This window comes from Schistocerca gregaria, chromosome 1 (assembly GCF_023897955.1).
Source record: "Schistocerca gregaria isolate iqSchGreg1 chromosome 1, iqSchGreg1.2, whole genome shotgun sequence".
In the NCBI taxonomy this organism is placed as follows: Eukaryota; Metazoa; Arthropoda; class Insecta; order Orthoptera; family Acrididae; genus Schistocerca; species Schistocerca gregaria.
The window spans coordinates 629,026,303-629,047,652 of NC_064920.1; the positions used below are offsets into that span (position 1 = coordinate 629,026,303).

Sequence of the window (21,350 nt, forward strand, 5' to 3'; positions counted from 1 at the left end):
ATTGCTTGTAATGTACATCACCTACAGACACCATTCTGAAACTGTTCTGCAGCTACACTATCTGTCAGAAGTGATGGAAACTTGGGATGCTCATTCAGGATACTGCAAATAATACATATGAAAATTTCACATTTGTAGCATTGTTTTCGGCTGAGAAAAAATTTGGTCTTTTACTATCTGGGCAACCCTCGTACATCTACATGTTTACTCTGCAAACCACCATGAGGTGAAAGGCAGAGTGTATGTCCCATTGTACCAGTTATTAGGGCTTCTTCCTATTCCATTTACATTTGGAGTGATTGATTGAGTGCATTTGTGCATGCAGTACTTATTCTAATCTTATCTTCATAATCCCCATTTACACAAAATGTTTTATTAACACCACTTACCTAATGTAGACATATTTTAGCATGTAATAATCAACAACTGTGCCTTCAATATCAGACTATCCACATATGATAATTGCAGATAACTAGATATAGATGCTATACCGGAAGTCGTAAATGGAATACAAACACTTAAAGAAGTAAATGTAACCACTTGCCTTGTAGGTTAGGCATTGAGCGCACACAAATCCACATATTGTAAACTTTTTGTTTCAGTCAAAACTGGAAACTAAGTTTAGGAAACTTTTTTCTTCTTTTTTCCAGATGATTTCAGCTACTTTTAATCTATTTCTTATTTATTTTTTAGTTTGCATTTATTTCTCCTGACAAGATTAGGGTCTTCAAGCTCTCTCTTGATCCAACCAGACTTCCTCAGTAAAACATCGCTGTACATCTCATACAATAAATGTACATGACAATAATAATAGTAATAGTAATAATAATAATAATAATAATAATAATAATAATAATAATAATAAACCCCGTGGAGGCCCGGGAAAAGAATAGGCCTCCGGTATGTTCTACCAGTCGTAAAAGGCGACGAAAAGAACAAACCACTAATAGGGCTAACCCCCCTTTTAGTGTGATTAGTTGGTTCAGGACAGAACTAAAGAAGCCTCGGACAAGCGCCGTCATGGTCGGGGATGACGTTTGAACCCTATACCCGCCCACAATGGTAACGACACTGCTAGCCAACTGGAAAATGATTTAAATCCAAATAGAGGTGTTTTGCAGGATATGCTTCCTGCAACCACCCCAGAAGGAAAACAAAGACAGAGGATGAGATGGTCAGATGAAGTTAATCGACACCTCATGTTCTGTTATTACCAAGCAACAAACCTAGGAACCAACACAACTGGATACAGATCACAAGTATACACAACATTTATTATCAGATACCCTGAATTAAAATTTTTAACAGAACAATGACTAGCTGATCAGATCTGTGTAATAACCAAAACTAACAGGATACCCCAGTCAGAATTAGAAAACATCAAACAACAAGTACGACAAATACTGGAACAAAATAATGTGCAATCAGAAGAAGAAGAAGAACATCCCAGAGCAAACAAACAAAGAACAACACTCACCAATTAAACAATCAGAGGTAAACGAAATCTTAAGACAGCCACCAGAACAAGCACAAATTGAACTCTAAGTAACACACATGTTAGATATAGAAGAAAAATTTCAGCTGACAGATATAGAATACAAAGACACAAATACAGACATTAGACCATTCTTGCATACACCACCAAATAATCCCCAAGTCGAAACAACAATAAAAACTATCAACACAATCATACAGAACAAACAGGCTACAGATCAGAATAGAAAAACTGAGAAAAGACATCGGACAGCTAACACAATTTATAAGAAATGAAACGTCAGAAAAAAAACGAAAAAGGTTAGATGGTGGTGGTGGTTAGTGTTTAACGTCCCGTCAACAACAAGGTCATTAGAGACGGAGCGCAAGCTCGGGTTGGAGAAGGATTAGGAAGGAAATCGGCCGTGCCCTTTCAAAGGAACCATCCCTGCATTTGCCTGAAACGATTTAGGGAAATCACGGAAAACCTAAATCAGGATGGCTGGAGACGGGATTGAACCATCGTCCTCCCGAATGCGAGTCCAGTGTGCTAACCACTGCGCCACCTTGCTCAGTAAAGGTTTGATAAAGTCTCACAACAAGAAGCGATAGAGCAATTAGATGAAAAGAATCAGAAATTACAAGCATTGGCCAAACGACTTAGAAGATACAAAAAAAGTGAAAATAGAAGGAAACAAAACCAAACATTCAACACAAACCAAAAGAAATTTTACCAGACAATAGATAACACACACATTAAAATAGACAATCCATCAAACATAACAGACATGGAACACTTCTGGAGCAACATATGGTCAAACCCGGTACAACATAACAGGCATGCACAGTGGATACAAGCAGAAACAGGTAAATACAAGATGATACCACAAATGCTTGAAGTGATAATTTTGCAACATGAAGTCACCCAAGCAATTAATTCTACTCACAATTGGAAAGCCCCTGGAAAAGATAAAATAGCAAATTTCTGGCTAAAGAAGTTCACCTCAACAATTCACATCTAACTAAATTATTTAACAATTACACTGCAGACCCATACACATTCCCTGATACACTTACACATGGAATAGCTTATATGAAACCTAAAGATCAAGCAGACACAGCAAAACCAGCTAAATATCGCCCCATAACATGCCTACCAACAATATACAAAACATTAACTTCAGTCATTACACAGAAATTAAAGACACATACAACACAGAACAAAATTATAAATGAAGAACAAAAAGGCTGTTGCAAAGGAGCACGAGGATGTAAAGAACAACTGATAATAGATGCAGAGGTGACATATCAAGCTAAAACTAAACAAAGGTTGCTATACTACGCATACATTGATTACCAAAAAGCTTTTTATAGTGTACCCCACTCATGGTTACTACAAATATTGGAAATATACAAAGTAGATCCTAAATTGATACAGTTCCTAAAAATAGTAATGAAAAATTGGAAAACCACACTTAATATCCAAACAAATTCAAATAATATCACATCATTGCCAATACAGATTAAGCGTGGAATATACCAAGGAGACTCATTAAGTCCTTTCTGGTTCCGCCTTGCTCTGAACCCACTATCCAACATGCTAAATAATACAAATTATGGATACAATATTACTGGAACATACCCACACAAAATCACACATTTGCTATACATGGATGACCTAAAACAACTGGCAGCAACAAATCAACAACTCAACCAATTACTAAAGATAACAGAAGTATTCAGCAATGATATAAATATGGCTTTTGGAACAGACAAATGTAAGAAAAATAGCATAGTCAAGGGAAAACACACTAAACAGGAAGATTACATTTTGGATAACCACAGCGACTGCATAGAAGCAACGGAAAAAACAGGTGCTAATAAATATCTAGGATACAGACAAAAAATAGGAATAGATAATACAAATATTAAAGAAGAACTAAAAGAAAAATATAGACAAAGACTAAGAGAATTGACAGCAAGAAACAAGACAAAAGCTATAAATACATATGCTATACCAATGCTGACCTACTCATTTGGAGTAGTGAAATGGAGTAACACAGACCTAGAAGCACTCACTACACTTACACGATCACAATGCCACAAATATAGAATACATCACATACATTCAGCAACAGAAAGATTCACATTAAGCATAAAGGAAGGGGGAATGGGATTTATCAACATAAAAAACCTACACTATGGACAGTTTAAGAAAATTATTTATAGAATGAGCAGAAGCTAGCAAAATACACAAAGCAATTACTCATATAAATACATCAGCTACACCATTGCAATTTCATAACCACTTCTACAACCCTTTAGATCACATAACATCAACAGATACAAAGAAAGTAAATTGGAAACAGAAAACACTACATGGCAAGCACCAGTATCATCTAACACAGCCACACATCGATCAAGACGCATCCAACACATGATTGCAATACAGGATCAAACAATAAACACCAGATATTACAGCAAGCATATTATCAAAGATACCAATACCACAACAGACAAATGCAGACTTTGCAAACAACTAATAGAAACAGTAGACCACATCACAAGTGGATGTACAATACTAGCAAATACAGAATACACCAGAAGACATGACAATGTAGCAAAAATAATACATCAACAACTTGCCATAAAACATAAACTAATAAAACAACACATTCCCACATACAAGTATGCACCACAAAATGTACTGGAGAATGATGAATACAAATTATACTGGAACAGAACCATTATAACAGATAAAACAACACCAGATAACAAACCTGACATCATACTTGCCAATAAAAAGAAGAAATTAACACAACTAATCGAAATATCCATACCCAATACAACAAATATACAGAAGAAAACAGCAGAAAAAATTGAAAAATACATCCAACTGGCTGAGGAAGACAAGGACATGTTGCATCAGGATAAAGTTGACATTATACCAATTATACTATCAACTACAGGAGTCATACCACACAACATCCACCAGTACATTAACGCAATACAGCTGCATCCAAACGTATATACACAACTACAGAAATCTGTAATTGTTGATACATGTTCAATTACCCGAAAGTTCCTAAATGCAATGTAACATATACCATACAGTTAAAAGGAAGTCACGCTTGATCAAGGTCCATTTTTAATCGGACATAACGTCTGAGAAAGGAAAGAAATAATAATAATAATAATAATAATAATAATAATAATAGATGCAATAATAATAGATAACAAAAACATCAGCCTAATTAACACTGTGTTAATATGCCAAAGGAAAGTCCTTGGTGGAATATTAAGGATATACGGAATGAGTTTTTCGATGAAAAAATCAATTTTTGGGTAAATGCATTTTCGAAAAATTTAGACTCTCCCGTTTAACACCATGTATAAAATATTTGGATGACGTGAATAGAACTATTTTAAATAATTTTTTAAAATAATTTCGACACACAATGTTCCGCACCTTGTATACGAGACGCGAAATATACCTGATATAGACAGCCTTGCCAGAGATATAATTGAGCACAAGAGAGATAGCTTTTCTGTTGGCTACACTGCTAGACAGTTGACAATAGATTCTGCACCATTTGTATTGTTTCCTTTGTGAGTACATCCATGTCATTGTTGTGAAAGTCCTATGTGGAGAAGTCACTGAGTTTTCTTTCCTTCAACATGCCAAGACCTAGTCTGAAGGTATTTAGAAAGCGTGTACATTGGTGCAAGAAAGTAAAGTGTACTAAAAATTCGTCTGATTCATCTTCATCAGTATCTGAAGTCCCAGTAGTGACTAACATCAACACTGGTAGTGATACATTGAGTGATGCTGCTGCCACTACACCGGAAAGTGCTTCAAGAAGAAAACTAGCTGGAATTGAAGAAGAATACAAGAAACTAAATGCTGGGACTACAAAATACGAGGTAATTAACGTCTCTTTATTATCAGACGTTTTGGAGAACAATGTGTGCTGCAAACAATGTGGAAAATGTGGTGTTTCATTGAAAACAAACTTACATGTAGGACTTGCTTGTGAAGTAGAGTTGATGAGCAGTTATTGCAAACACAGTGTTACTTTCTTCAATTTCTCACATGTTACTGCAGATACAGGTAAACTATACGATATAAACATTAGACTGGTTTATGGATTATGGTGTATAGGAAAGGGCAGGGCTGCAGGTGCCATGTTGTGTGGTGAAATGAACCTCCCTTCTCAACATTCAAATTTTAACAAACACATAATTGCAATAGGCTCTGCTGTAGAAGTGGCACAGGAAAACGTGAAAGATGCTGTTGAGGAAGCAGTTGTTGAAAATAATAATAGCAGAGACTTGTCCATAGCTTTTGATGGAAGCTGGCAGAAGAGAGGCCACACATCTCTGAATGGTGTAGTAACAGCTACAAGTGTGGACACTGGTAAGGTAGTTGATGTGGCAATACTTTCCAAGCATTGCAGATGCAAGGAGAAAATGAAAACTAAACATGAAGAGGCGTGCATGGCAAATTACTATGGGTCAAGGGGTGGTATGGAAGTTGCTGGTGTAAGAAGTATTTATCAACACTCAGTAAAATGGTACAATGTTAGATACATAAATTATCTTGGAGATGGTGACTCAAAGGCTATGGCAACAATGTGAAAATTTCCAAACTGGAGTGTGTTGGCCATGTTCAGAAAAGGATGGGATCAACACTTCAACGGCACAAGGCTAGCATGAAAGGCAAGAAATTGAGCAATGGAAAAACTTTAGATGGGAAAAATAGACTGACAGATGTTACAATAGATCATATTCAGAAGTGCTATGGTCTAGCAATAAGACAGAATACAGCAGATGCAGAATTAATGAGAAGAGCAGTCTGGGCTCTGTTTTTTCATACAGCTTCAAACAATGAGAATCCCCAACATGGGCTATGTCCAAAAGGAGATGATAGTTGGTGCAAGTACAACAGAGGCAAGGTAACTAAGAAACAATACAATCACCGTCATCACCTGCCATAATGGATGAAATAAAACCAATATTCCGAGACCTCACAGATATTAGTCTACTAAAGAAATGTCTTCATGGCCGGACTCAAAATCCAAATCAGTGTGTGAACCATGTGATATGGAATAGACTACCTAAAACTGTGTTTGTGGGTATAAACACACTTTACTTTGGTGTTTATGATGCTGTTTCATCATTCAATCAGGGCATAATAACAAAGTGCAAAGTTCTGCAGAAGTTGGGGCTCTGTGTAGGACTACTAACTGCCGCAACTATGCTTTGTTTCGACAAGGAACAGCTCAGGTCTTCATTTCCCGCAACTTTAGTTTTTTTGTGTATAAGGTACATTTTCTCAGGGCCTATTTATAGTAGAAACATGAAATTTTCTGTAGTTGTTCCTTAAGAGCTTCTAATATATCTGAATTAAAAGATATGTGGAATTATTTTGTATTAATGGATGTAAATTTTAAAGTACTTGTTAAAATGTATAACTTTTTTTAACATTTACAAAAAATAAAATATCTGAAAAACTATACATTATTTTTTCAAAATTAATAATTCAGCATAAAAGCAGAACATATCTCCGTGTTGTGTGAAAAAATCAAGAGTATCATCCAAATAACAAATGAGAAAATGTTCCTAACTTCTAGCTCAATTTAACATTGTAAGCATAGGGCGTTCCGTATACTCTTAATGATTTAAGGAGTAATGTTATTAATGACATGTAAGAATGGTATGACAGTAAAAAAGGAGCCCAATCTGGATAAGTTGACTGATCCAGAGGCAAGATGCACTAGATACAAAACTGCATCAACTGGTTCTATCACTACATTGTCACTTTGTATTGTTTTAGGTGAAGTGATAAGATAAAGAATGAGGAGAATTGGTGCAGAACTGATGAAAAAAGGAACTTTTGGAAAACATAGGTGAGAAAAAGGAACAGGAAGAAAGGACATTTGTTAAGACATCAAGAAACAGCTTCCTTGGGACTAGAGTAAGCTGTACAGGGTAAAAATTATAGGGGAAGACGGAGACTGGAATACATCCAGCAAGCAACTGAGAACATAGGATGCAAGTGCTACTCTGAGATGACGTGGTTGGCAAGAGAGAGAATTTTACGGTGGGCCATATTGAGCCAGCCAGAACACCCATGATCCAAAAAAAATGGTGGGATACATCAAGCCAGTTAAAAGACTAATGACCCCAAAATGTATAATACTTCGATTATAAGTTTTGGGTCAATTTTCTGTGATGAGTTCCTGCATAGTTGAAATTTATTTGCACTGGCCGCAAGAATGTGGTTCAGTTATCTTCTACAACCTTGTTTTCTTTCTCCTATTTCCCTGTTTAGGTGTCTAAAGACTTTCTGTATTGTGGCCAAGAATTTCATTGAAAAGGAACCTCTGTGCTTAATTCCTCATTTACTTCTGAATTCCCCACAGTCAATGAAGTCTAATGAAAGCTGCAGTATTGAAGTATATTTTCTTCGGTATACTAACAAGGACTGAATATATGCTTTGTTTTTCATTGGCTGTTAGCACAGATTTTGTTGACCATTGCTTTCTTACGTACTACTTGGACAACGACTCACATAAACTTTCTTTGAAAAGTTGAGTGCCATCTTGGTGACATGCATGCCTGCAGATAGTCTGTTTTCTTTCTTCCTTTCTTTTCTATTTTTAAAAATGGTAGAAACCTGTTTCCCAATAATGTTTTGAGCAAAGGAAATCACTACATACAGCAACCTGTATAATGCAAATAAAAGTACACCTGTATTCTCAGTTCAGTTTAGTAGAACCTACCATTTTTCCAACCACGAGAAAGACAGTGTGGATTTTGTACACTGTTCAGCTGATTAAAATGCCTCAAAAGATAATCTCTTGTTTAGACTGTGAGCGTATTGCAAAACTGAGATAAGAAGAGTTACCAGTAAAGGAGTCACCTGTTGATTTTGCAGCAGCATTCAAACATTCAAATGCTATCTTGTGACACAAAATACTGACGATCTGCCTTCTAGCGATTTCCTGTGGTCAACAATACCAGCTGATGAGCACTTCCAACAAATTACATTTAGCTGCTACCTTCAGGAGAATGCAGCATAAATGTGTGCTGAATTTTTGGGAGTCATGTGGAAGGACTGTGTAAACCCAGACAGTATGATTAATTTAGCCACTAGGAGCCTATTACGAACAACAGTACAAAGCACTCAGCACTAGTGTGTGAAGCATGTGAGCACAAAGGAATACCTGAAATGAAAGCATTAACAATGGTGACAGGTTCTCTTCACCAATGAGTACAGGCTTTGTCTGACACCTGATGATGATCACAGAAGAGTGTTGAGGCACACAGACAGTAGTGCATGTAGTCCCACAGATTCAGCAAGGGGGTGAAGCAAGAGCAATGGCGTTTTGTGCCAGTATCATGTACAGAGGTCTGACACCTCTCATCAGTGTTAAGAGTAATTAGAGGATTCTCCAGACCTACAGTCAACATTTTAGTTATGCATTCATCTTTCAAGACAATGAAGTGTGAACACACCATGTTCACTTCGTGGATGCCTTGTTCAAGTGGGCAGGAACCGAATGAAAGAAACTGTTGCAGCATCATCTGACACTAATCCAAATGAGCATGTTTGGAACCAGTTGAAACTTGCTATGTGTCACTGCAGGAACTCTCCTGACAGTGGATGACCTCAAGAGGGCTGCTGTTGAAAAGTGGGCCAGGCTTGAGCAGTGTCATCTCTACCACCTTGTGGGTAGATGCCACACAGCAGACAAGCATGGTACAATGCACAAGAAGGGAAACATGGTATTAAATGTTACCCAGCAATAATTTTTCTTTTGCAGAGATGCAGTTTTAAACAGGTTGCCTTTATTTTCTATAGTTTTGAGAACTAAAGGTTTCTCAATTGTTGTTACAGAAGAGGACAAAAGGGGTGGGAGAATTAGCGACCCTTCTCAGCCACTACTTTCGCTGCTACTTAGCATAGTTTTCAATAGAGCACATGTCTCATGAATTCCTGAAATGTATCTTCCATCAGTCATCTACAGGAGAGGGGTTCTTACTCGTTTTGTTTGTTTTGTAAATAAAAAATGCCATTATTTATTTACAAATATTTGTTTTGTAAATAAAAAAGGCATTTTTATTTACAAAACAAATATTTCTGTGCTTGTTGTGGAGGATGGCCACACAAACAAACTTGTTACTCAACTTTATCCATTGTTTTCATTCTGGAACTTCCATTTGTATAAGTCAACCCAAACTATGGAAATAATTGGCATCTTAAAAACACAACCATTCCTGCATAAAAGGGACAAACATAAGAATTAATATTTTGCCCCTGTCACGGTGCTAACAGGTGAAGAACTCATTTAAAGGAATGAGGCTGGAAGAGGTATTTGTCTGTGATTCTGAAGGAACCACATGAGAATTCATCTTAAATAATTTAGGAAAACCCTAGTGTCATACATTACTGAAAAAATAATTGTGTTAGCCAAACAGGACCATTCTAAAGACTGAAAAGGACGCATGTTCTAACAAAGCAATTAACTAACCTGTTTCACAAAATTTTAAGAACTGAAAGAATAATCATTGTAAGCCTAATATAAAATTAGATGTAATTGCCACTACAGTCAATATCATCATCTAGCATTCTATGGAATTACTAAAAGTGGCTGCTGTAAAGTGGCAGGCAATAGCAGCAGTAAGCAGAAATCATTTGGCTTAGATCTATACAAAGAAATTTACTGACTGAGTGCCAACACTATTTAACACTGTAGCAGGTCCAAGGAATCCAACCAAACACAGAGGAGGCATCAGTCAGTTCATTTCCCTGAATGCTCACAGGCTCTAGTAAGAAACTTTATGCAAAGGAATGTTACTTACATGGACTGGACAGATTTGTGGTGGTGGTGATGATGATGATGATGATGATGCCTGTGATTTTGAAGGGATGTGGTTACTATAGCCAAGACAGTGTAAGAAGATCCCTGACAGCTCACAACGCTGTTGCTAGCTTTCAACTGTGAAGCACTCATGACTTCAGGTGAAAATAACATTTGTCTCCAGAGCTGTGACAGCACTGAAGAGTGCCACAGAAATGTTTACGAAATCACGTAACATTGTTGGTTGAAGTCTGTGAAGCTGTTGCATCCAGCCCACACCACTGCAACTGTCAGCAATCAATTTGTGCCGACTCAACTATTGTCTCTCAATCCTCTCACAGTGTTCAAAGGCATTTAGGTACGAGATGCTTTTTTATTCATATTAATAATGCTATAATATGTTCTGCATTTTGTACATGAATAGTCAATTAAATTAATAAAATTTAACTGTCAATGAGGCAAAATTAAGATCATGCAAAAAAGGTAAAACTGCTAAATATATAGTTTGTATCTATTATGTCCATGAATAGGTACAGAAACGTATTTTACTCTATAAGGTACTTTGAGGAATGAAGAACTGACTGTATAGTGCTTCAGAGTTAGTAGAGGCCTCACTGCTCACTTCCCTTCCCTAAACTGACATGTAACAATGGTGACTTTAAGTCTTGTCATAATAGCAACCCCTTCATGAGAAGCAAAGTAAATGGTTTATGATTGTTACTTCACCCAGTAGAAACTGTGGTACATTTTTCTAGTTTAAACTAATGTCACATGTATTGGACAGTTGTGCCATCTTTGAGGATGTGATGGAAACTTTTAACTGCTTCACATATGCACCCATTACTGAGAGGTAAAAAAAGAGAGATGTTTTTTGTTCATGTCAGGTTCAGGAATGAAGAACTGGATGCTGCCTCAGTGCAAGAAAAGTCCACTCCTTCATAGGAGTGGCTTATGGCTGCTTCCCCAAATACTAGACTCTGCATCTAGTAATTTCCAACTGACGTCTCACGTATTGTGCAGCTTTGCAATTTTAAATTATATGCAGAATCATTAGAGAAGCTCCATACATACTCTGTTGGAAGTTGCTTTACCATAGTACAAATTCGTGAACAATTTTTGTTATGTCCAATTCTAAGACAGTATAACGCACAACCTTTCTGTTCTAGTGTCAGTGCAAAGTCGTCAGACCTTGGTGGTATTTTTAATTGTTCATAGACAGTTATGTCATGAAAGACGGTTGTATACATGGAAGAAGCCTGGAGATACTGACAGGTTTCAGATAGATTATATAATGGTAAGACAGAGATTTAGGAACCAGGTTTTAAATTGTAAGACATTTCCAGGAGCAGATGTGGACTCTGAGAACAATCTATTGGTTATGAACTGTAGAGTACAACTAAAGAAACTACAAAAAGGTGGTAATTTAAGGAGATGGGACCTGGATAAACTGACTAAACCAGAGGTTGTACAGAGTTTCAGGGAGAGCATAAGGGAAGAATTGACAGGAATGGGGGAAAGAAATACAGTAGAAGAAGAATGGGTAGCTTTGAGGGATGAAGTAGTGAAGGCAGCAGAGGATCAAGTAGGTAAAAAGATGAGGGCTATTTGAAATCATTGGGTAACAGAAGAAATATTGAATTTAATTGATGAAAGAAGAAAATATAAAAATGCAGTAAATGAAGTAGGCAAAAAGGAATACAAATGTCTCAAAAATGGGACCAACAAGAAGTGCAAAATGGCTAAGCAGGGATGGCTAGAGGACAAATGTAAGGACATAGAAGCTTATCTCACTAGGGTTAAGATAGATACTGCCTATGGGAAAATTAAAGGCACCTTTGAAGAAAAGAGAACCACTTGTATGAATATCAAGAGCTCCGATGGAATCCCAGTTCTAAGCAAATAAGGGAAAGCAGAAAGGTGGAAGGAGTATATAGAGGGTCTATACAAGGGCGATGTTCTTGAGGACAATATTGTGGAAATGGAAGAGGATGAAGATGAAATGGGAGATACGATACTGCGTGAAGAGTTTGACAGAGCACTGAAATACCTAAGTCGCAACAAGGCCCCGGGAGTAGACAACATTCCATTAGAACTACTGATAGCCTTGGGAGAGCTAGTCCTGACAAAACTCTACCATCTGGTGAGCAAGATGTGTGTGCCCGGCGAAATACCGTCAGACCTCAAGAAGAATATAATAATTCCAATTCCAAAGAAAGCACGTGTTGACACATGAGAAAATTACAGAACTATCAGTTTAATAAGTCAGGGCTGCAAAATACTGACGCAAATTCTTTACAGACGAATGGAAAAACTGGTAGAAGCCAACCCCGGGGAAGATCAGTTTGGATTCCATAGAAATGTTGGAACAAGTGAAGCAATACTGACCTTACGACTTATCTTAGAAGAAAAATTAAGGAAAGGCAAATATATGTTTCTAGCATTTGTAGACTTAGAGAAAGCTTTTGACAATGTTGACTGGAATACTCTCTTTCAAATTCTGAAGGTGGCAAGGGTAAAATACAGGGAGCGAAAGGCTATTTACAATTTGTACAGAAACCAGATGGCAGTTATAAGAGTCGAGGGATATGAGAGGGAAGCAGTGGTTGGGAAGGGAGTGAGACAGGGTTATAGCTTCTCCCCGATGTTATTCAATCTCTATATTGAGCAAGCAGTGAAGAAACAAAATAAAAATTTGGAGTAGGTATTGAAATCCATGGAGAAGAAATAAAAACTTTGAGGATTGCCGATGACATTGTAATTCTGTCTGAGACAGCAAAGGACTTGGAAGAGCAATTGAACGGAATGGACAATGTCTTGAAAGGAGGATATAAGATGAACATCAACAAAAGCAAAATGAGGATAATGGAATGTAGTCAAATTAAATCGGGTGATGCTGAGGGAATTAGATTAGGAAATTAGACACTTAAAGTAGTAAAGGAGTTTTGCTATTTGGGGAGCAAAATAACTGATGATGGTCGAAGTAGAGAGGATATAAAATGCAGACGCAATGGCAAGGAAAGCATTTCTGAAGAAGAGAAATTTGTTAACAAAGAGTATAGATTTAAGTGTCAGGAAGTCGTTTCTGAAAGTATTTGTATGGAGTGTAGCCATGTATGGAAGTGAAACATGGACGATAAATAGTTTGGACAAGAAGAGAATAGAAGTTTTCGAAATGTGGTGCTACAGAAGAATGCTGAAGATTAGATGGGTAGATCCCATAACTAATGAGGAAGTATTGAATAGGATTAGGGAGAAGAGAAGTTTGTGGCACAACTTGACAAGAAGAAGGGATTGGTTGGTAGAACATGTTCTGAGGCATCGAGGGATCCCCAATTTAGTAGTGGAGGGCAGCATGGAGGGTAAAAATCGTAGAGGGAGACCAAGAAATGAATACACTAAGCAGATTCTGACAGATGTAGGTTGCATTTGGTACTGGGAAATGAAGAAGCTTGCACAGGATAGAGTAGCATGGAGAGCTGCATCAAACTAGTCTCAGGACTGAAGAAGACGACGACAACAACAACAACAACAACAACAAGACAGTTACCTTGGGTAAGTTGAAATGCTTGTTAGCAAACTTCAAAGGGTTGTGGCTCTTTAGGTTGTGGAATAAAATGAGTCGACAAGGCTGGTTTAGCTTTTCGTTAATCATGATTGCATTGTTAACTACACTTTGCTACCATCATATATTCAGAGGTGGTATTCCCACTTCCACAAAGAGGCTATTACTAGGGCTCATGCAGAAATCCCCATTTACCATATACATTCCATTGTGGTGGATGATTCCTAATAGGGCTTGGTGGACTGTGTTACTATACCTGTTAAGTTATAAAATTTTAATGAAACTGTTTAATCTTCTCCCTAAGAAATACTGCCGAGGAAACAGTGTGTTCAGTTTCTACATGCAGGTTGTTTTGAGTAGTTGTATATGCAGTACCCATTTAAGTTTATTATTAAAAAGAAGTCTCAAAAACAGTAATAGTCCACTTCGAGAAAAGTTGTATTTCCAAGAATAGTTCTGAATGAGGATGAGCAGAATGTATTCTACAAAAGTGCACAACATGTAATTTAATTGGCAAAAAGATGTATCCGCTGTTTCACGCCCACTTCCAAGCCTTTTGTATGGCTGTCTAGCTTTCACATTACGCTCTGCATACATATATGGAAAAATAATATAAATAAAGATCATTGACGTATAATGCTAGTGTGGCTGCAGGCCCCACTGCATTTGCTATGTAATTTACTCCAATTACAGACAGTGTGATGTTCATAGTTTATCCCTCTAGAACTCCATTTCCCTGCATGTCCTGATTCGAAACAATCTAAGTGATTAACAACTTTGTAGAAAGATGGGCAAACTTCCTCAAAAGCTCCACTTGTGCAGTATTTGTTAAATGAGATTCTACTGTTGTGTCACATGTTTCATTAATAAAAGAATACTGCAAGCATATGACATAGTTCTCTAAGGCATCTCTGAACACAAACTTTAACTGTATGTGATGTTCAGTGATTGATAGATTTACACATTCCAAAGACTTATAAAGTACAAATGTTAGAAAGAAGAGACTATTGCTGCTAGGTAGTGCTCATAGCAGAGTGCAGGCCCAGGCCCTAATTACTTGAAAAGTTAGGGAAGGAGTACAAGGTTTAGAGCCTTTGTGAAAGGATTTCACAAAAGATGATGAGGTCACGATAGTGGGCGGGATAGGGAACAGCTTGGATAGAGATGGTGAACAACATAGATGCTATCCTAAGCAAGATAGCTTCACCAACCGGGTGGCATCAATCTAAGAATGGTTGACTTGTTCCAGTGGCATGACGACGACGACGATGACGACTGTTGAACTGGCATACATTGCACTGGTGTTGGTGAGGGCTACACTAGGCACAGCCTGCACCTCAACAGTACTGTGAAAGGAAGGCTGGTGGAGTTAACTAGAGAGAGCATAGCAGGTGGGAGGGGAGAGGGAGGCATGCTAAAATACCTGTTCATGGAATCCTTTTTAAGGATAAACAATAATATTAGGCTTTTATCCCTTAAGAGTATCCCAATCAGTTTTGAGAGTTCTTCATTGTGCGCACAGAAAGTAAAATGTACCACACTGAAGTGCACAAATCCCACAGAAATTTGTTCAGAGTTATCTATTCCTCATCCAAATGTGCAGTCCGTTTAAGATAAAGTACACAAACTTGAATTACGGTCTTCGAACAGCATGGTGGTATACATTAAAGAGTGCTGGTGTAGAGCTAAAGAAATACAGCATATTGTGTTATCTTCATAGAAGATCTGATCATTACTCGTGTACACAAACATTAGCCACAAATATTAGCCACTGCACTGCATTAACAGAGACAGACATCTATAAGGAGTTAAATCATTGTGTGTGTGTGTGCGTGTGTGTGTGTGTGTGTGTGTGTGTGTGTGTGTGTGTGTGTGTGTGTGTGTTCCCATCACCTGGTGGTAATGTGAACATTTTCTTTAACAAATTAACTGAAGTCCCAGATAGAGCTCAGCCCACAAAACTAACACAATGTTACTTGGCGACATGGATATTAATACATGATTGAGGGTGAAATTATGAATATCTTCCTAAACACTCTGAGCACTTTTTGTATGGCACAAAACTGTAAATACTGCCATTAACAAGTGAAGAAGTTCAACATCAGTCTTAGACCTTTATAAAATCTTGACATTTCTGATTATTACTGACAGATAATGAAGCTAAAGATGGGCTTGTTAAAACTCACAAAACTACAGGTCTCTACAAGGTTCTCATGGTTGTTGTTGTGGTCTTCAGTCCTGAGACTAGTTTGATGCAGCTCTCCATGCTACTCTATCCTGTGCAAGCTGCTTCATCTCCCAGTACCTACTGCAACCTACATCCTTCTGAATCTGCTTAGTGTATTCATCTCTTGGTCTCCCCCTACGATTTTTACCCTCCACGCTGCCCTCCAGTACTAAACTGGGGATCCCTTGATGCCTCAGAACATGTCCTACCAACCGATCCCTTCTTCTTGTCAAGTTGTGCCACAAACTACTCTTTCCCCCAATTCTATTCAATGCTTCCTCATTAGTTATGTGATCTACCCATCTAACCTTCAGCATTCTTCTGTAGCGCCACATTCCGAAAGCTTCTATTCTCTTCTTGTCCAAACTATTTATCGTCCATGTTTCACTTCCATACATGGCTACACTCCATATAAACACTTTCAGAAACGACTTCCTGACACTTAAATCTATACTAGATGTTAACAAATCTCTCTTCCGAAACACTTTCCTTGCCATTGCCAGTCTACATTTTATATCTTCTCTACTTCGACCATCATCAGTTATTTTGCTCCCCAAATAGCAAAACTCCTTTATTACTTTAAGTGTCTCATTTCCTAATCTAATACCCTCAGCATCACCTGACTTAATTCGACTACATTCCATTATCTTCATTTTGCTTTTGTTGATGTTCATCTTATCTCCTCCTTTCAAGACACTGTCCATTCCGTTCAACTGCTCTTCCAAGTCCTTTGCTGTCTCTGATAGAATTACAATGTCATCGGCGAACCTCAAAGTTTTTATTTCTTCTCCATGGGTTTTAATACCTACTCCAAATTTTCTTTTATTTCCTTCACTGCTTGCTCAATATACAGATTGAATAACATCGGGGAGAGGCTAGAACCCTGCCTCACTCCCTTCCTAACCACTGCTCCCCTTTCATGTCCCTCGACACTCATAAATGCCATCTGGTTTCTGTACAAATTGTAAATAGCTTTTCGCTCCCTGTATTTTACCCTTGACACCTTTAGAATTTGAAAGAGAGTATTCCAATTGACATTGTCAAAAGCTTTCTCTAAGTCTACAAATGCTAGAAACGTAGGTTTGCCTTTCCTTAATCTTTCTTGTAAGATAAGTCGTAAGGTCAGTATTGCCTCACGTGTTCCAACATTTCTACGGAAACCACACTGGTCTTCCCCAAGGTTGGCTTCTCCCAGTTTTTCAATTCGTCTGTAAATAATTGTAAAGAATTCGCATTAGTATTTTGCAGCTGTGACTTATTAAACTGATAGTTCGGTAATTTTCACATCTGTCAACACCTGCTTTCTTTGGGATTGGAATTATTATATTCTTCTTGAAGTCTGAGGGTATTTCGCCTGTTTCATACATCTTGCTCACCAGATGGTAGAGTTTTATGAGGGCTGGCTCTCCCAAGGCCATCAGTAGTTCTAATGGAATGTTGTCTCCTCCCGGGGCTCTGTTTCGAGACAGGTCTTTCAGCGCTCTGTCAAACTCTTCATGCAGTATCGTACCTCCCATTTCATCTTCATCTACATCCTCTTACATCTCCATAATATTGTACTCAAGAACATCACCCTTGTATAGACCCTCTATATACTCCTTCCACCTTTCTGCTTTCCCGTATTTGCTTAGAACTGGGATTCCATCTGAGCTCTTGATATTCATACAAGTGGCTCTCTTTTCTCCAAAGGTCTCTTTAATTTTCCTGTAGGCAGTATCTATCTCACCCCTAGTGAGATAAGCCTCTATGTCCTTACATTTATCCTCTAGCCGTCCCTGCTTAGCCATTTTGCACTTCCTGTCGATCTCATTTTTGAGAAGTTTATATTCCTTTTTGCCTGCTTCATTTACTGCAGTTTTGTATTTTCTCCTTTCATCAATTAAATTAAATATTTCTTCTGTTACCCAAGGATTTCTACTAGCCCTCGTCTTTTTACCTACTTGATCCTCTGCTGCCTTCACTACTTCATTCCTCAAAGCTACCCATTCTTCTTCTACTGTACTGTTTTACCCCATTCCTGTCAATTGTTCACTTATGCTCTCCCTGAAACTCTGTACAACCTCTGGTTTAGTCAGTTTATTCACGTTCCATCTCCTTAAATTCCCACCTTTTTTGCAGTTTCTTCAGTTTTAATCTACAATTCATAACCAATAGATTGGGGGCAGAGTCCACATCTGCTCCTGGAAACGTCTTACAGTTTAAAACCTGGTTCCTAAATCTCTGTCTTACCATTATATAATCTATCTGATACCTTCTAGTATCTCCAGGATTCTTGAACCAAGTGTTAGCTATGATTAAGACATGCTGTGTGCAGAATTCTACCAGACGGCTTCCTCTTTCATTTCTTACCCCCAATCCATATTCACCTACTACGTTTCCTTTTCTCCCTTTTCCTACTCTCTAACTCCAGTCACCCATGACTATTAAATTTTCGTCTCCCTTCACTACCTGAATAATTTCTTTGCTCTCATCATACATTTCTTCAATTTCTTCATCATCTGCAGAGCTAGTTGACATATAAACTTCGTAACGTTCCCTGGCAGCACACATATTATTAATAAAATGAAACGACATTTAATTGTACTAGGTAAGCCGCTATGAAGCAATTCGTATGTACTGTAATTGTTTAACAAAAAATATTGTTTATTTTTTTTATAAAGGACGTTGGTTATTATTGTAATATTTTCTGTAATAATATTCTCGATGTATTTATGATTGTAATATTTCTATAATGTAATTACGAAATATGTTAATATCTGAGATGAAAAAAAATTGTAAAATATAGCCACAGAGGCAAATAATGTTGTAAGATTACAAAGAGATATTTATTATCAGCAATACTATAAACAGCACTACATAATGTGCATTCTTTGTTGTCTCCCTTGAGAGCTGAGAGAGAGAGGAACCTGTGACATAGCATTATATGAATGAGTAGACTTCTTTTGTCTGTATCTATCTTCAGCTGCCATTAGAGGAGAAATTATAAAGGTGTGTAATTTTGATTATTGTTATGGTCTAAATACACTATAATTTATCAAAATTGTGTATTACTAATGCAAATTAGCTTGCCCTTGTCATCTATAATATTTCTTTAAAGAATTTTCAGCACTTTTAGTGATTATCGTTGGTGTTGCTGGGCTGTGCCGTGACCGAACGATTTGCAGCGGCGGCACATTTGAAAAATTGTTCCGCTATAAAATTAACCAAACCCGTAAATCGGGAGCAGGTAAAATTAGCAGTGAATTACGAAATATTTTTCTTTTACAGCGATCCTGAGGCTGACTGAATTTATTACTGGTTTTACATTTGTGCATTCATAGGCGGATAATTAACGTTGAAGTTGTTAATCTGTTGGTTCTTTCTATTTCTAAAGCAAATAACTTAAACGTATAGTGAAGTGTGTTTTGTCAATGATAATTAAACGTTCAGGTTGGCTTGGAAATATTTAACCATTTTATGCTAAGAGAGACAGTCTTGTGTTCCATAGCTAACGCCGGGAAAGAATTCAGTAAATATTTAAAAAACCACTGCATTTACAAAATACGTGCCAAGGCTGAAATATGTAAGAAATTTAATTTAAATAATTTTCAAAGTCATAAATGTTATTAATCAGTTAGTTTGAATTTATCAGCATGAGAGGGTTGCTAAGGTTCACGTAATTTTAAATGTGCTTAATTCTGTCTAAATGTATTTTTATTACCACACGTAAATAAGGGGTTCTACAACAAAGTAAATAACAAAAATATTTGAAGCCATTTCTTCCCCATTTTCATCCACAAAACTTTTACTACTGTAGTAGGCATGGGCTTCGTGTCTATCTTGGCCACAATAATGCGTTCACTATGCTGTTTGTAGTAGCTTACTCGCACTCCTATTTTTTTTTTTTTTTTTTTTTTTTTTAATTCATTATTAAATCTACTCCTGCATTACCCCTATTTGATTTTGTATTTATAACCCTATATTCACCTGACCAAAAGTCTTGTTCCTCCTGCCACCGAAGTTCACTAATTCCCACTATATCTAACTTTAACCCATCCATTTCCATTTTTAAATTTTCTAACCTACCTGCCCAATTAAGGGATCTAACATTCCACACTCCGATCCGTAGAACACCAGTTTTCTTTCTCCTGATAAAGACGTCCTCTTGAGTAGTTCCCACCCGGAGATCAGAATGGGGGACTATTTTACCTCCAGAATATCTTACCCAAGAGGACGCTATCATCATTTAACCATACAGTAAAGCTGCTTGCCCTCGGGAAAAATTACAGCTGTAGTTTCCCTTGCTTTCAGCCGTTCGCAGTACCAGCACAGCAAGGCCGTTTTGGTTAGTGTTACAAGGCCAGATCAGTCAATCATCCAGACTGTTGCCCCTGTAACTACTGAAAAGGCTTCTGCCCCTCTTCAAAAACCACACGTTTGTCTGGCCTCTCAAAAGATACCCCTCCGTTGTGATTGCACCTACAGTATGGCCATCTGTATCGCTGAGGCACGCATGCCTCCCCACCAACGGCAAGGTCCATGGTTCATAGAATGTAAAATACATGTGTTTTATACGGCACTGGCAATCAAACCAGAGATGAAGTGTATATGGAAAACAACATGGAGGTTAAGTTCTCTTTATTCTGCACTCTGTTTAAACTAATTTTTGAGGATGCATTTCCAAAAATAGCTGCTTCTACAGCAGCAGCTAAGAAAACTGCAGGTATTAAAAAGTCCTCCTAGACAAGGGTTGCCATCTGTCCTGCTACATAAGGATAATCACAGTTATGGACCTTCTTGTCCCAGCATGTTAGCACAAGAAAGAAATGCAACCTTAGTTAGTTTTATTTATGTCAACACTGTCGTCATTGCATGGTGCATATCTTCTATTGATGATCCAAGTACCTTCTAAGATCTAGCACAAGCATTTGGGAAAATACCAGACTTGTCCAGTAGTACAGGACTGGAGCTATTTAAGCAGCACCACACGGAAGAGTCAGGCCATTCCCATTTAAATAGCGATCTGACTGTTTGCTGTTTAATAAACTTACCTTATCATAGCTTATGAAAATGGAGGAAAGAGAAATTGTCACTTTTCAGATGGTTACACGAAAGGTTCGTCCTTTTTCAAGAAAGGACATACAAATCAGAAAGCGTTGTATGAGATTTGTAGCTGTTTCATCTCAGTAATTCACGGAGGTAAAGCAGATGTGATGCATCACATTTCTATGAAGAATCATTT

The 21,350-nt window shown here is 37.6% G+C and overlaps 1 protein-coding gene across 2 annotated transcripts in view; it reads right to left on the minus strand.

Annotated features, from left to right (window-relative positions):
- Positions 1–21,350, minus strand: part of LOC126359882 (flavin reductase (NADPH)) — a 64,031-nt gene that overhangs the window by 28,558 nt on the left and 14,123 nt on the right. The gene's annotated exons all lie outside the window — the stretch shown is intronic.